Source organism: Opisthocomus hoazin, chromosome 1, assembly GCF_030867145.1.
Source record: "Opisthocomus hoazin isolate bOpiHoa1 chromosome 1, bOpiHoa1.hap1, whole genome shotgun sequence".
Lineage (NCBI taxonomy): Eukaryota > Metazoa > Chordata > Aves > Opisthocomiformes > Opisthocomidae > Opisthocomus > Opisthocomus hoazin.
Window position 1 is genome coordinate 84,261,132 of NC_134414.1, and position 17,876 is coordinate 84,279,007.

The 17,876-nt window shown below is 42.4% G+C and overlaps 1 protein-coding gene across 5 annotated transcripts in view; it reads right to left on the minus strand.

Moving 5' to 3' along the window:
- The window catches only part of NLGN4X (neuroligin 4 X-linked), a 218,192-nt gene extending 209,945 nt beyond the window's left edge, over positions 1-8,247 (minus strand). For 3 of the 5 annotated variants that reach the window (XM_075427967.1, XM_075427976.1, XM_075427939.1), the window contains exon 1: positions 7,863-8,247. The gene's annotated coding sequence lies outside the window, so the exon portion shown is untranslated. Of the gene's footprint in view, positions 1-3,149; positions 3,172-7,112; positions 7,164-7,862 lie in introns of those variants that run through there. The other 2 variants (XM_075427948.1, XM_075427957.1) reach the window with 2 other exon arrangements.
- Between the last annotated feature and the right edge of the window lie 9,629 nt (positions 8,248-17,876).

Below are 17,876 nucleotides of genomic sequence, written 5' to 3' on the forward strand. Positions count from 1 at the left end.
CAGTGATCGAGGTATCTTTGGCTTGGGAGACTTCAACCAACAAATCAGTGATTATGTACCTGACTGAGAAGCAACATTTTGACTGATGAGTGTTGTCTTGAAGTACTCCATTGAACCACCTGCTCAAAAGTTTGGATGAAGGGAACATTTCATACAGCAATAACTCACTAGCTGCTTCCTCTGGTTGTTGCTGGAATTTTTTTTTGCTTTATTTGCCTGAGACATCCCATGAAATCCAGATACATTCCTACTACTTTACAAACTCCAGAGAGTTTTGGTAATGGCAGACATACCAAAGATTCACATGGGCTTCACCTCTTCTTCCACAATTCATCTGGAATCCAGGAGACAACTTTTGCCCTTTTTTATCACAACAGCCTATAAAATAATACTGAAATCTATGATCTAAAACCAGTACAACTGAATGTCCAAGCAGATAACATAAAAATATTTCAAAGCTGGTTTGGAGACAAGGCGAAAACTGTCTCTTCGGCACAACCACAGCTAACAAGACGACTGCATGGAAAGGTGTACAAGCTGGATGTGTGTACTTCATCAGTTTGGTTACTAACACGCACCCAGTTTCTGCTGAAAAGCAAATCCAAGAAACCTCAGGAAGAAACTGTAACAGACAGTAACAAGTCTGTACAACCATTTGTCTTTATCAACACAGTCACCAACAGAATATGAGAGAGTACACGCCCCTACATCATCTAGGATACTGTTTCAATGTGCATAATCATCCACACCTATAACAAGCTCTTCAAGGAAGGGATGGAGATGTATTATTTTTCAGAGTCTAGTGCTTTCTTTCTTTTCAAAGGCTTGAAGGCAATTTCTTTATCAGAACTTCACATGAAGTTGGCAGAAAACGTTTAAGCTCTATGACATTGCCAGTTCTACACAAATACTCTGTATAATTCTATCCAAATACTTCTTACTCATAGGACCTGACCTAAAGCCTTTTGAAATTAACAGGAATCTTTACACTGAATCCAACAGGACCTGGTCCCATGACACTGATCTGTCAACAGTCTGATAATCTCAGTTCTATTACACAAGTCTGTTAATATTAATGGTCTACGCTACATCCAATAGGAAAACAAGTAAAAATTCAATGTACGTTAGACAGCATCTGGCTTATATCTTGTATGATCGCATATGAATAATATACTAATTTTGCTTATTTGAAAAGAAAGGTCTGGGAATCTTTCACAGCACAACAGAAAAAGGTAGAATCATATCTCAAAGCATAAGTATATTCCCTGTATAATTCTCAGGTGATTTGCAACATGTTTTGTATACGCCCAAGTGCTCAAAAGAAATATTTCATGTGTAAGCGATATAAATTGGTGCAGTAAAGTAAGTAAAGTAGTAGAAAGAAAGGAGAAAATTTTTATCTATTTTCAGAAAACAATTTTCAGATATATAATTGTAATATTGATAAATTTTGAGTGATTCCTGGCTCTTTTTAATAGCAGAGCTCTGCTTAGTGTCTGCAAATAACTTTATTTAACAGTTGAATAACTGGCTAGCACATCTACTTTGCAGGCTTAAGATGTATGGAAATCTTAATAAATAAGTCTAAAATCAGGACTGCAAAAGTCAGCATGAAATGAAGATATAGAAATAGACACAAGTCTGGTTCCTTTCCAAATTCTTTATTTCAAAATGAGGCTAGCAGCTTTGTCCTTGCTTTATTACATTTGGATGGATAGGAAGTAGGGCTTTTATATATCAGAAGTCAAAAGTATGACATATAATGTAGTATTTGTTTATTGGAATAGAACAAATAGGTATTTGGAGCCGACTACTGCACAGGATGTTTTAGAATAAAAAAACATCAAACAGAAGAGTTTTTGAAGTTCGTCCACTTACTTTCCACCAGAGTTCAAAAGCATAGCAGAAATCCTGTTGCAAAAATACAACTACTTTATTTGAGTCACCTCCACAGTATTTCTAAACAGTTTTTTTGAAAGAAGACTTGTTGCCATTAAATTTACTATTTCTTCACTAAGGGTTCAAACTCACTAAAACATAAAGCAGCTTGATCGCCAACCCAGAGACGTCTGGAAACAATATCACAAGATCACCACATGATGGCACTGATCAACATGGCTGGTCAGTCTTACTTGGAAAAACCATTAACTTGCCAGGAACACTTCAGAGCACACTCCCAACAGTTGGCAAGTTTGTTCCTTCCAGGTCTGTGCTGGGCCTATTACCGACCCAGACACTACAGCAATAGGCATTTTCAAAATGGTCAAGCCATTAGACAACTTCAAACAACACTTTGAGATGGAAATCCTATTTGTGATTGTCCTCTTCCATTTCTGGCTGTACCAGACCTCTCCCAAATGACAGTGACCACCTCCACTTGGAGAACAAAGGAAGGGTCTTACCTCTGGACTGATCTGCAGTGAGAAGCAGCAGGCTATGTATTTTTGTCTACTGCATTCAATAGATGCAAATCTGAAAGATAGTGTTAGATGGAATCTTGCTACAATCAAATCATGCCACTACTGCTTCATCTGTCATCTATTACCATGAAATACTGAACTGGCTTCATCTCAATGATGTGTATAACTAAATGTCAAAATTATTTTTTTATACATCTAAAAATAAATTCATATACAAGTAAATAAAAATGAGCCAACTCATTCTATATATGAAATCATAACAGCCACTGCAGAATTAGCTATAATTGACTGCTGGATAATCTAGGAAGAAAACCAAACATTTTATTCTATAAATGTCTTATATAATTACATTGTTATTAAATTATTACATGCTATCTAATAAAAGAATCATTCTTCGGTAAGATTCTGTCTCAGTCTGTGCAATAATTAAAAATAATCCCTCTGTAAGCAATGAAAAATAATTCTTTTAAAGGAAGTTATTTGAATAACATTGAATTATGACAGCTGTGTACTCCTCTAGTTTTCAGAGTGAGCTGAATCAGTCGCTGTGATACTGCCTCAAATATTTTTTTCTAATATGAGTGCCATTCATTTTCAAAGCTCACCTCTCTTGAAAGGCTCAGCCTCCACATCAAGTTGCAAATTTCAGTGAGCATACAAATAACAGAAGAAAGACATGCATGGAAAATCCTAACCCTCTACTGAAGCTAGTCAGTAGCGTACACTTACCGAAGTACGTCCTATGACACTTGAGTGGTGTGTGGGTTCAGCACAGAAGACAGCCAAAAAAAAAGAATCATACATTGTGACATCAGTGACTACAAGTTATTTTTAGATTATTACAGTACAAATCTGAGCATTCCTAGCTAGGGATCATTCCAGCATGTGGTCATGCATTCAGTTTTGAATTAGCCATGCCACTGCTAAAGCCCCACTGCAGATCTCACAGGAAAAGCCAGTCTTCTACAATGGCTGCTTCTATTCAGATTCTCATGTGAGCAATGTGTGCAAGCCATGAAGTAACCCTGTTTCATATACAGCTTATTTTAATGTCAAAATTCATCCCCATTAGTTTACATGGGTGAAAGTGCGGTGAGTTTGCCTGTAGCATCTCCAGAATAATTTCCTACCTTTAAATTCAACCACTGCAAACTGTCTATAAATTGTATTTTTCAATTTTCTCTTCTCTACCCTTATATCCATCTTCAAGTTGTGAAAACTTGATTAGCATTGTACCCTATCTCACTGCAAATAATTTTCCAGGAGTATTGTCAGTAAAACTTGTTTTTCCTCCGCTAGACAGCAAGGTGGGGTTTTTTTCCTTTGGTGTTGGGAGGGGGGTATTGGTGCCTTTTTTTTTTTTCTTTCAAATCCAATCTGGGAAGTACTAAAACAAATACAATGAGAAGTACAGAACTAGTAAAAGGTGGCACAGCTGAGTACATAACCATGTCAGGTGTGAGGATCGAAATGGCTCACAGCATAAATGCTTTACAAACATTGCTTGAGAGCACCTGAGCTGAACTGTGACAGAGGATAGCTGCAGTTGGACATGAGAGCCTTATATTGATTTGTGCACCTCATGTTTGTGTTTTGGGTTTTTTTCGATTTTTAAATTTTTTTTAAAGACTCACAGCCTCATAATTCAGTGCACATAACTAACCAATCTTACTCATGCAGAAGAGATCTCAAATCTTGATGACAAGTCTTCAAGTGGCAGAATGACTAAATTATATGCTGGTTATAGCATGATGCTTATTCCTGTCCTACCCAGGTGGAGCTGTTCTTCACACTATGTGATTCAGCCATCAAATAGCAGCATGCGTGTTTGAAAGGCCAAGAGGAGGCTGTATTGAGAACCTGTCAAAAACAAATGTGCAAACCTCTATGCAGCAGTCAGTAAATGTTCTTTGAATCACTCTTTTGTTAAAAATAAAAGCCAAACAAACCCTTGTTTCTATACGATATCTTTAATACATAGCTTCAGTTAAACAGCTTTTCTTTCTGCCTCTTGCTTTTATCTTTACATGACAGGTCTTCAGCTGAAGGATGGCTTTTAAGATTGACATTTTCATCAAGCGTAAAAGTTGTCAGGTGAATGATCTGCCCAAGAACATGGGATCAGCTAAAAACATAAAGTCTTTATAACAATGCAAAATATATAGGATAGCACAGCTTCTCCAGTAAACCTACCGGTTTTGTCACTTGTCCTAATTTAATCCAGTTGGCCTGTTTTATTCACGCTATGAGGCTTGCTTTTGTTTGCTTGCATTGCAATGCCTTTAAAAGAAATGACACCTCATCACTGACCGCTACACTTTGCTGATCAAGAAAAAACACAGGGAATTTTTGAATTTACACTATACAAGTTTGTGATACAACACTGCATCTGTATGCAACAACACTAGGCAAGTAATCACTCCCTCCAGAAATGCAGCAGGAAGAATATGTATTTTCTTGTCTACACAAATGTTTTCCAGTAAAGACCAAGTCTAAAGGCCATTAAATGCAATGAAAAACAAAAAATTATTAAAAAAGGGATTTAAATTAGCTTTGAATTTGAATCCTCTTGAGGTCCAAAGCACTCTGGATGCCAAACTGAATTTCAGTTTTAGTACCTGGTACAACTGAATAGGTTGTACTTGCACACAGCATACCAACAGTAATTGCATCTGTGTGATACACAGGCATACGAACAGAGAGCAGCAACAGCTGTATTTACATACAAAGAGGTAATAATATCAAGAAGATAAAAATGATTAGGTCCAAATTAAATTCCATTTGACATGATTCTTAGAAAATTATGTGCCATCGTAGATCTTGCTGTTTTCAGTTACCAGAAACCGCACAGTGTGTTTTCGTGTTCTCAGTCTTTAATGATTCATTGGAATATGATTCATATGACAAAGCATGCAACCCTCTAATCAGTAGTGTGAGCAAAACACATTTGAAATGCCTTGCCTGAATGCACATCTACACAGGTGCTACCTATATAGAAGCCTACATAGGTGATACTAATAGACAGAAAATCAAATGCGCATTTTGCAAGTAAAATGAAGATAAAATGCGGGGTTCATTTGACACATGAAATCAGCTCGTCTTTACACAGCAAAGTTGTATTCTTTTCTAGGCATTAAAATTAGTGGAAATATTAACTTCTTTTCTTCAGGTGACAGAAAAAGAGTTCATTTCTTCAGTGCTAACATAGGATTTATACATCTAATAATTAACAAACTTAATTGGTGTCCCATGGGATGCGGACTGTTGCCCTTCCACTTACGAGGTATCTGAATTAGCAGTTATGTTTTATGAGGACAAAAATATCAGACATTTCCATTTTGGTGTAACTGCTTGTAAATTCATCCAGCTAGGGCGTGCTTTCTAAACACACGCATATATATGCGCTTAACATCACTAATCACCTAAGACTAAAAATCGTTCCAGAATTTTACAGGTGTTTGCTTTAAGCAGCGATCAAACGCGGCTACAGAGCTCTTTTTTTTTTTTTTTTCTTCCTTTGTCGCTTTTCTTTTTTGTTGGCGGTTTGTTTCTAAAGGCAAAGCGCCGAAACTTGCAGGCGCGTTTCTGCCCGCCCGGCGACGGGCAGCGCCTCCGCAGAGCCCCCGCGGCTGCCGGGGCCGGGACGCGGGCACCTCGCATCGCACACCGCAGACTGCCGTCGCCCATCCCCGCACCGCCGCGGCTGCCACGGCCCCGGCCCGCCCAGCCGAGCACGGAGCGGCTCCTCCGCGTCCCCGCCCGCCCCCGCCTCCAGCCCCGCACCTCTTCCCACCTCCCCGCCCTCACCCCCACCCCGATCCGGACGGAGAATGCAGAGCCCGACCCGCAACCTCCTCCTCCGGGCCCCGGCGCCGGCCCGCCGGGCTCCCCCAGCGCTGCGCGGGCGGACGCGCCACCCGCCGCCGGGACACGCGCGGGCGCGCGGCGCTGCGGCGCGGCTGGAAGGGCCCGCACCGCCACCTGGCGGCAGCGCCCCGCCACTGCCGCCCCCGCCTCCCCCGCAAACTTCGCTCCCCCCGCGCCGGGCGCCCGAACCGGCCGAGGCCCCCGGCCGCGCCGCCATCTATTCTTAGCCCCGCTCGAGGCACGACGGCGGGACAACCCCCCCTCCCCCCCGACCCGCTCCCGCTCCCCGCGCACCCCTCCGCAGCGGCTGGTCGGGAGCGCGCCCGCGGAAGCGTGTGCGGGGGTGGGCGCGCTGAACGGCGGCTGCCGGCGCCCCCGCTTTCCCCCCCCCCCCGACGGGCGCCCATCAGGGCCGCTGCGGCGGGGCCGCCCCCACTCCCCGGGGGGCTGGCGGCGGGAGGAAGGGGCGAAGCCGCGGAGGGGCCTCACTCACACCGCCCCCCCCCGCCCCCGCCTCGCCGCCCCCGCCCCGGCTTTGCAAAGAAGCCGATTTACTGTGGAGCTGCGCGGGGGGGGGGGGGGGCGCGTCTTTTTTTTTTTTTTCTTTACTTGCCTCCCCCCCTCCCCCCCCGCACCGCTTCGCGCGCGCTGGCTGTGCCCAGTTCCCGCTCCATCACGTGCGGAAACCCATGCCCATCACAAAAGCGGGCATTTTACCCGAGCCCAGAAAGGAAAGAGAGAGAGAGAGAAAGAAAGGAAAAAAAAAAAAAAAAAAAGAAGAAAAGAGGTGGAAAGAGGAAAAAAAAAGGAAGCAGGAAAACCCACCGCGGAACAGCTAAAGCCGAAGCGGGTGAGCCGCTTAATCCAAGAGGAGCCAAGATTTCCTCCGAGCAGCCGCCTCCCTTGTTCTCCCCACCCCCCCACTCCCCCCCCCCCCCCCCTCCGTCCCCTCTTGCTTTTTTGTGGCTGTGGCGTTGGCGAGGGAAGCGGTTAACCAAAACCCTACATGTTGGGTTTGTGTTTCCCTGAAAACCACAGGCGCACAGAGAGCATGAGGTACCGCTCCTGCCCCTCTCCTCGTTTGCCGGGAACTGTGGCTTCGTTCTTGCTCTCTCTCCCTGTACTGCAGATATTTTTCCCTCCTGTCTTCCACACTCTTCTGTTTATTTGGCAGTAAGGCAGAGCTACTTTGTAAACATCTCACACAGAACCCCAGAGCCTTTCCAAATAGCTGATTGCAGCAAAATGCCTCCAAACAAATTATGGTGCAAGGGGGGTACAGGGGACAAGACCGAAGAGGATAAAAAAGAAAAAAAATTTGCGCAAATATACATATGTGACAACGAGATCACGTATGATGGTGGAGATGGCAGAAAGTATCGCTTTATGATGATGGGAAAAGTAAAAGCACAGACGACTGCAGCAAACTGCTCGCCCTTTGCCAGACTGCCGACTGCAACACCTCTCCCTCTCCCCCACCGTCTCTGGAAAAAAAAAGGGAGGGGGGGAGGAAGGAACAGAAAAAAAAAAGGAAAAAGAAAATGAACGTTCAGACGGTAAATCTAGTACTCCTACCTTAACACTGGAATAGCTGCAGAAGCATAGGGGTGTTCTTTACACAGCCAGATTCTTTCAGCAAATCCTCTCGGGCTATCATGCAGCCGGGATTGTTCGCACACGGTTCCTGCTCTCCTTTTTGGAATCCAACGCGATTCGCTCCTCCGAAGGAATGCAACGACCACGGAGGGTGGCGTGGGGAGGGGGAAATTAAAAATAACGACAAGAAAGACAGCAACACTGGATTTGAAGGAAACTCGTGTTCTCGGATGTCAGCGACCTACATTCACCCAGAACATTCATCGCAGTCGGTGCGAGAGGGAGAGTTGGGTCTGCGAGCGGGAGCCGCGGGTGCCTATGCGGGAAGACCGAGCCCGGGAGCGACCGGTCCGCACAGCGAGGCGAGCTGGGAGGGAAGGGGGGGGGGGGGGGGGGGGGACCGGGGGATGGGGGGGGGGGAGAGGTCCAGCCTGTACCAGGCGCTCTGCGCCTGCCATTGGACCAAACTGAATGGAATTTACGAAGCCGGCAGCCAATGGCGCTCCGCCGCCAGCCCCGTCACCGCCGAAACCGCAGCCCCATCCCCATCCCCATCGCATCCCCATCGCATCCCCAGCCCCGTCACCGCCGAAACCGCAGCCCCATCCCCATCCCCATCGCATCCCCAGCCCCGTCTCTAGCCCCATCCCCGTCCCCATCCCCATCCCCATCGAATCCCCAGCCCCATCGCATCCCCATCCCCGTCCCCATCCCCATCGCATCCTCAGCCCCGTCCCCAGCCCCGTCCCCAGCTCCGTCCCCAGCCCCATACCCACCCCCCGGCGCGGCGCGGAGCGGCCGGGGGCCCGGCCGGGGGCCGGCGGGGCCGGACAGGTGGGCGCGCAGGGAGGGGTGTGCCTGTGCCCGCGCGCGCCGGGGGGTCTCCCAGCGCTCGCGCCGTCGCTGTCCCGGAGCCAGCGGCGCGGTGGCGGTGCGGCTGGACCCCCGCGCGCTTTGCGCCCGCTCCGCTCCCCCCCGCACGGACACAGTGAAGCGCACGTATGCCCGGGGCCAGGCCGTTTTATCCAGCCGCTCGTTGTTTGTTTGTTCGCTTTTCCACACGTAGACCGGTTGTTTAGCGTCCACGTTTGAGTTTGCCGACCACCGGTGTGAAGATCAGGTGCGAGGGCTGACGGGGGGCCCTGTGGTTGTCGCCGGGTGCTGCCGAGCAGGGTCTCTGGTCCTCCTCCTGCGCAGAATTTCAGGCCGAGAGCGGTGTGGCCAACACGTGCTCCGGCCTCCAACCGATGCGCCTTGTTCCACTCCACGGCGTGCTCCTCCGAGCAGTTCAGTAACAGCGCTCAACACTACCCAGAGCATGAGGACCTGAACTGAGACCAGGTGAGGTTTGGCCAAGTTCTCTGAGAACAAAGCGGAGAATAAAATTAAGGGGTCTTGAAGATCTCTCCCTAATTTGAAACAAGATTCATATTCATACCTTGACGAGTCTTGCTGCCACAAGACTTAGGTTAGAATTCATAAGCTGAATCTTTGACGTTTCCAAATGCTGAGAAAAAGAAAAATACAAACCAACAGCTCTGCTTTTCTAGGTGCTTTGTTTCTACCACCCTGTCAGATCCTCAGCAGAGAGCAGGTAGTTCTTTATTTTCTCAAATCTGAATTCCGGTTGTGATACCGGGCTTATCAGTCACTTCTATGCTCTCCTGTTTCAAGTGGTAGAGGAATATACAGTGTCTGATTTAAAGATACCATCTAGCAGACAACAGTAGGCCTGTTGTGTGTCTGTTCTTATATGGTATGTTGTTCTATATGTGAAGGATACGTTCTTCAGTATCACTTAGGAAGGCATGTTTTGGTTTGGAATGTTGTAAATCTAGGTACAGGCGTAATTCACTGACTTAAAAAAAAATTAAGCAATGCAATAGCTGCATTAAACTGTTAACTTGTTTGTCAGTAAAATAATTATTTTTATATTACTTAATTACATGTTTTGCCTTACTTATTTTAAGTGACTCTACCAGCAGATGTTCATGCAAGTGATTTTTGCTGCTTTTGTTATTTTAATAACGCACCAAGAATGTGCAACCAATCATATTGCTTGACTGAGTGAACATTTTGACACATTTAGAAAAGATGTCATCTTGCACTGCCATCTGTCCCAAATTTTGCAGGACAGTCTTTATTTTGATGAGTATGTCATGCATTTTACAAGATAAATTTGGAGGGTATGCGCTAGTTAATCTGAATAATGATCTCCAACCTGTGTTGTAATATCAGAAGGCAAATTATTACAGGTTACCAAAGGTTCATCTCTAACATTTGCAACTAGTGTTTGCAACAGTGACACAAATATTCAAGGCTGAGAGAGTTGGGGCTGTTCAGCCTGGAGAAGAGAAGGCTGCAGGGAGACCTTATAGCAGCCTTCCAGTACTTAAAGGGGGCCTATAGGAAAGATGGGGAAAATATTTTTAGCAGAGCTTGTTGTGGTGGGACAAGGAGCAATGGCTCTAAACTAAGAGAGGGCAGATTTAGACTAAATATAAGGAAGATATTTTTTACGATGAGGGTGGTGAAACACTGGAACAGATTGCCCAGAGGGGTAGTGGAGTTCCCATCCCTGGAAACATTCAAGACCAGGTTGGACGGGGCTCTGAGCAACCTGCTCTAGCTGAAGACAGATTGGGCTAGATGGCCTCTAAAGGTCCCTCCAACTGAAAGCATTCTATGATTCTATGATTCTATTCTCAAACACAGCAATAAATAATGCTAAATTTTCCATAAACTCTACACAAGTATATGATCAAAGGATTTAATTAAAAGGCATTTGCTCTGAACAGTGAAATGCACTTTTTTCCTCTCATAACTTTCAAAAAGCTAAATGTACAATTGGAAGCTGTGGCTTATTTGTGAGGGTATCTGCGGCAATCCACTGCATATTTATAATGGTGAGCAGGAGTCCAGGAGCAATCATTCAGAGAGAAGAATGCCATTTGCCAAGTAACACCATCGCTTCTTACAAGGAGGCATTGTATTCTAGTATTAACCCAACTTGACTCTACTTGTAAACAGTGAATTCTGAAGAAATCACAGTACATGACAGTCTGACTGAAGACAGGCCAAACTCTGCTGGGTTCCATCCCATACAACCTTTTTTTGTGTCAGTCAAATCGAGGCATGATTTGGTGTCCCCTGTCCAACCACAGTAAAATTTCCATGAGTTCATTTCTCGGTGAGATATAGCGTGTAGCATACTGATGCTCAAATTAGTAGCAAGACAGCATAACTGTTTAACAAAGAAAAGAAAAGAGAAAGTGCCTCACAAATTTTGTTTGTTTGGTCAGCTGTTCTTCCCAAACAATTCATGTTAAAAATGCAAACTTGAAGCAGAAGAAGAGGGGCTTTCTACAACTGCATCAACAGCAATTGACTCTTTACCCCTCCCTGTTGTCTGCTCAGTCTTCTTATTCAAATATTCATAATGCCAACAGACCTCCATTCCCTTTTACGCAGGGGTGAACCAGTACGGTCCTAATACACTTTATACGGTTGGAATGGAATCTTTCACTAGCTTCATGGTGCAAAAGACTCAGGTCAGCTGGACTGAAATCCACAATGAAACTTCTGCTCAGGTCACTGAACGAGCTCACTTGCTGGGTACAGGGGTGATAATACATAGCAGGCACAGTCCTTTGTAAGACTTCAAGTAAATGAGAACTGCAGAAGAAATTCACGCCAAACTGCAGAGAAGAAAGGATTTAAAAGGGAATACAATGACTGCATCAGGTCCACCAAGTAAACAGGAAAAATCAACAAATAAGTTTGAAATGAATACACAGAAAATTAAGATTTGGGATAAATTTTGTGTTTCCTAGTTGAGTAGCCCCAAAATGCTGTTTACTAAATTTCAGGAAAGAAACCTGTTTCTTATATGGCTTATCTTCTTATGGTTTACTAAAAGAAGTTGATCTGTAACTATTTTCACAGAAAATTGCATGATTAAAAAAAATACTACCCAGAAAAATCACCTATGTATTTTCCAATTAAAAATATTTCATTTGTAGTGAAATTAAATGCTCACTGTACTGCTGCTTATGCTAAATGTCCGAGAAATCAGAAATATACTGCAGAGTCCTACCCGTGTGGCTAATATGATTATTTCAGAATAGTATACTATGAGAAAAAATACTCACTGGAGCACCAAAGATACAATGTTTGCCATGACATGTGCCTGACTGTTTAGTTGCATTCTAATTGTGTTCTCCTTAGCATTTTTTACTAAAATTTTTAGTGCTATTTTCCTGTTTTGAGAAAGGTCCAAACCCAAAATAATGTGGACATAAATAATAATAAAGGGAGATCAGTTAACCTATTTAGTTCTTTTTTAGAGAGCAAAATATAGGAATTTGTAGTTGTACAACTTCTGAGACGCAACCTTAAACTTCATGAGGGGGATATAGACATTGACTTTAACAGAGCCAATGTTTCATTCCTGGAAAAGTGGAAGCAGTTGCTGGGCTTTGGACTTCCTCGTGTAACATCAAAGCTAGAAAAGACCATTATAATTATCTACAGAGATTTTTCATATCATTGAGGCTAAGAGCTTCATCAGTGTTTTGTTGTTGTTGTTGGGTGTGGCTTTTTGTTTTTTGTTTCTTTACGTAAAGCCATCTAGTTACTATTGAACTAAAGTATGTGAGCTTTTCCTTAAAAAAAAAAAAGGTAGTATTTCATATTGTGCAAATTCTACAACATCTGTGTAAATTTTACCAGTACGTAATTGCTTCACTTTGGCTTTGTCTATAAAATTAAAGAGCCTTTTAATATTAACTTTTTTTTTCAACTTACATACTTTACAGATCATGATTAGTCAACTCTCTAACCTTCTTGTTGTTGAAATAATTAGACTCTGTTTTATCAGTCTCTTACTGCAAGGCAGGCTTTCCAGACTATGATTCATCCTTGCAAGGTTTTTCTCAACCTTTGCCATTCATCAATATCCTTTTAAAACTGTAAACTCTGGAATAGGATACGGAATTGTCATTGGAGTCATATCAATGCAGCATTTTACTCGGAACTCTCATTTTTATTTATACAAGGATCACATTTGGTCTTGGCCTCTATGTGACCTGGGAACTCATGTTCCTGGTTACTAATCATGATTTCAGCGTTTTTTCCTGATTTACAAAAATGCATCCTCTCGTCTTAAAGTGTGACCTGTGTTCTCAGTTTTAACACACATATCGTTCTATAAAGAGACCATTTTACAATGCGTAGATGTTTCCTAACATCTACAGAAAACTATTTGGTTGTCATTGGTATTTTTCACTATATGTAGCCTTTCCTGCAATTATTTAATGTTTTCACTGAGAACCTTACGAAGATGCTTCATGCTTAGTTTTGGGGTTTTTTTTCCACAAGAAAGAGAGAATAATGATGAAAAAAGCTAATACTTTGTTGTGTGAAGACCCTCCCTCTCTTATCAATGTGCTTGTCTAGCTTCATTTCACACACAAAAGGAAATGTATTTATGGGTTGCAAGTGATGACACGGAACTGCAGTGTTCACAGTGATGACACTGAACTGCAGTGAGACAGGAACCTCCAGTTCTTGCATACCCTCCCTTTGCCTTCATGATCATTCAAAACAAAGCTCTTCCTTTTTTTTTTGAAACTAGATCTAATTAAGGAGTCAAACTCCTGATCAATATCTGACAACATCACAATAACAGCATTTCTATGGCATAGTGTCTTTGATCTTCAAAATATCACTCAGGCATGGATAAGTTAATCGTGAGATTAATTTGATTGTTATTCTCATTTTGTTTGCTTGGAAACATGCAAAAAGGTTGTACGGCTTATTTCTGCGGGATATATTCCGGACAGCTGAAAACTTGCTCTGTCCTTGCACGCGTCTAATCAACACAGCAGAAGACCAGAGGTGGTATTTATAACTATAGAGAGTCAGGACAATCCTTATGCATACTCACAGCATATGTCCCTATTTCCATTTGGGTCTGTATCTTTGGAGGACAGACCCTTGTATGTTCTGTATTGGGTATTGTACAGGTACAGTGCAATCAGGCTCCTTGTGTGCTACAGTATTTAATATGATTAGTAGCATTAAAAAAGCTCCTACCGCAGGCAAATAGACAAGACCATGCCTTCTTCAGTAATAAGCCTGATTATTCCCTGTGCTGTATAATCAGCCCATTTTTTTAAGGGTTTATATGCTTAGATTTTGATTCAGATTAATACTTTTGAGATAATTCCATGTGCCATTCACATAAATGCTGAAAGTGCTGTTTGCCCTGAATACTCAGAGGAGTCTTGATTTGTTCTTGACAAATGTGGTCTGTAACTTTCATTGATACAAAAGATTGAGCTAACCAGAGGCTAGATATGCACCCCTGCTTCCATTCTCTTTTAGATTAGATACAGACACAAAATGCCTTGGAATCAGACCTTACAAGCTCTGTTTAACCTTTTTAGTTTTAAAGTGCTATGCAGACTGATAAGCTATTCATATTAGAAATAATTATTTATAGTACAGTTTAAGCATTACAGAAAAGCATATGCCTAACACCATATAAGAAACAAAAAACAGTTTACCAGTATGTATGTGCATCTTAAGCTTTAACTGCACTTGGATAGCACAGGAAGGAGGGCAGAAATATCATTAAACAAAAGCAAAGAGAAATTAAATGCAGTCCCAAAATACCTAATGCTAACATTACAGCTCACATTCATTCACAAGTCAGATCACTTCAGCAACTTAGGTTTCGTCTACAGCCACAGTGTTAAGGATCTGGACGTTCAAAATCAAGCATAATATCTCTGCTGGTAATTCCATTGACCACTGGTGGTCTGTAAGATGTTGCTCACAAACCTGTGGACTTCAAAAGAACACTATAGCTGCAAGTTTCAAACAGCAAGTAAGTTTTGTGCAAAAATCATTCTTCAAAGTTGTTAGAAAATCTCTTGCTTTTAGACTACAGAGAGAGACAATTAGAAGATCAGAAGTGCTGGAATTATTTTCCACTATGCAAAATAATTACATAAAAGGCAGTCTCAGTAGTAGGTAGGGATATCTATTTCCAAACAACCTTCTCACTGGATTACATTATTCATGCTTTTCCTGGCCAAAATAATCCTGTTCCTTTTGCTACCCAAAGTACAGTTGCAACTGGAATGTGGAGAGTGCTTTCTACCTAAACCAACCTCCATTGTACTGCAGTCTTTTGAGAATATATTTTTGAAACTCCGCAGACTGATTAAGGCATTGAATCGAAGTTTCCTAACTTCTCCCACTAAATGCTTGAGGAAAAAGAGCTGTTATATAGTGATCAGGAATTTTTGGAAGCATTAGTGTCTCTGACAGTGACTTGCATAAGAAGGTTTGAGTAGGCATAGATATTCTCTGAATCCAGCCTCATGTACCAAGCCACCTACCAGAGCTAGGTGCGAGATCCCCAAGCAATGAGAACACTCTCAAGTTCTACCTGTCAGCTGAGCCACCTATTCATCAGCCCATGTAGTTAGTCCATCACAAATGTAGGGCAATTTCCTTCACATAGATTCCAAGTAATGTGTTTTACTTTGTTACTAAAAAAGCTGAAGGCATTGATAGACAAGCACTAGTGAAACTAGCTGCAGCTTAACACCATATGTCTTCCAGAGATCATCATTCCCTGAAGCTAATTCAGCAGAAGATAAGTTTGCATACGCATTAACCACTTCGTATAAGGCAACAGACTAGATTAAATGAGCAGTGAATAGGAGTTTAAACTAACCTGTAAGAGAAAAGGAATATTTTGTTCTGCCACACTGGCTGCAAGGATGGTCTTCAGCAGCAGAACAAGAGCAAACAACATGGGGTGGGGGAATAATATCTCGAACAGTGGCAGTTGCAACTGTTTGCTAAGTAAAAGAACATTGGAGTGCTAACAGAGCACACAAGCTCAGCCAACACGAGGCAGCTCATTAAGCCACATAAATTTGGTGACATTTGTTTGTATGCCCACAGTTAATGCTCTGGGGTTCTGGTTGGATTTAGGAAGAGTTAAGTACAAGCTGTTCATGTCGAGTGGGTCTGGGAAGACCAGAAAGAAACTCCCAAATCTAAATAGGAACTACCTCATGAATTCAGGTGCTTACAGTGCAGGCAGTCACTTCTGAAAAACAACTCTACAGGCATCTGGCCTCCTCAGAAACACTACTTCAGTTTGTAAGCCATTTAAAAAACAAATTTTCCTAATTTCAAATGTGAAAAGATGCAAGATCGGTTGGCTCAAGAAGAACAGTTTGAACAAATAACTGACATAAATAAACAGATGAAAGCCTCTGAATGGGTTAAATTTGTTATGTCCAAGTCGCTGCCAAATCTTCAGCTAAGGACAGGAAGTTTATTGGCAATTTTCTGAAAAAGGAGGAATCCAATGATAAAATGTGAGCCATTTGTCTTCCCAGCCATTAAAGGAAATTCACTTTAAGGATGTTTCTGGAGTGGCTGCTGCTGCTGCTGTGCCCATTATAATTTATCAGTGTGTCTGCTGGTAGTATTATCATCAGTAGGGGCTCAGGTGGACTTCCATTAGTGCTGTCAAAGTCCTCATTGGCAAAATATTCCACTGACCTAGACAGGATCTATCAAAAGCTTTCAAAGCCTCATCTGCCATGGATGTTTTATCTGCTAATTATTTTCAGCAAGTTTGTAAGATTATTCCTCAGGATGAGTTATCTAGGGAAAAGCAGCAACAACAAACATATTTAATAAATAAAACTGTGTCAGTCATCATCATGTTCATTTATTTATAGGTCATATCCTTTTCAGCCGTCGTCTACTTGTGTGACATTTAGAGAGTAAACTCTCTAGGAGAGAGATTTTTTTATCTATCTCCGCTCAGGTCCTAACTTTGATAGGGGTCTTTGGACACCAACACAGTACACCTATTTAAAACTAATATGGCTACATATAATAAATGTAACAAAGCACATGTATTTAACCGTATGTTGCATTAGTTTTACAGCTCTGCTGCTTGCTTTGAATTAAAGCTGTGTTAAATTAATTCTAAGTATTGAAAAGTCAAGCTTGTGTAGTTTCTTTGTCTGAAATGTCTACGCATGTGTGACAGCCTGGGAAAGGGAGGGGGGAGGATACATCTAAGACTAGATAATCTAAAAAAATCTCCTAATTCTGTGTCAAACAGCAACACAGACAGTGTCCTCTACAGGACTGTAAAAAAAGATGCATTGTGTTATGCTGTTAAAAAATGTGACCTGCGGATCTCTGACAACAGATTTAACTAGTCATCACCTGCCCTTCCTGACCTCATACTGTTAATAAAATTACAATATTAGTTGATATCTTATTTGCATTAGCAATTATATTTATTACAGTTTCTTCCCATGAGGCTTGGTACAATCAATCAATCACATAAAAAATGCCATGTCTACCCTGAAGCCCTTATTACAGGTATTTAATGCAAGAAGCCACAGGTGGGTGCAGCAGGGAGAAGCAGAGTTACATGAGATTACAGCAAAAAGACTTGAGAAGTGGTAAGCAACTACCACAACCATCACCTACGAATTTATTTTTAACAAAAGAGTGATTTATGGATCTCTCTTTTCCTTTCTACCAACATATCATTGCCCCTTTTAGCACTTATTGTTTCCTCCTATGGTTGTCAGTCATTCCATGCAGTTGTCAGGGTGAGTGAAAACAATCCGCTATGCTCAAATGCAGTTACTGTCTCTCAGTATCCCTTGATCACTCACTGTACTCACAAGAGAGTGAGATGAAGGTGGTGGATTTCGATCACTATTTGACATGACTCATGAAACACTTGGTAACCCACCTCTGAAAGTGCACTCATCAAGACCACAAGTGGGAAAAATTGCAGCTTGCCTCTTTACTTCAACAAAGTCAGTTAATCCAGCAAGCTGGGAAAGAAATACTATATTCTGGCAAATATTAACAGAGTCTGCGTATAATTTTCCTCCACATTGTGAATAATTGGTGCTTCAGTACTTTAAA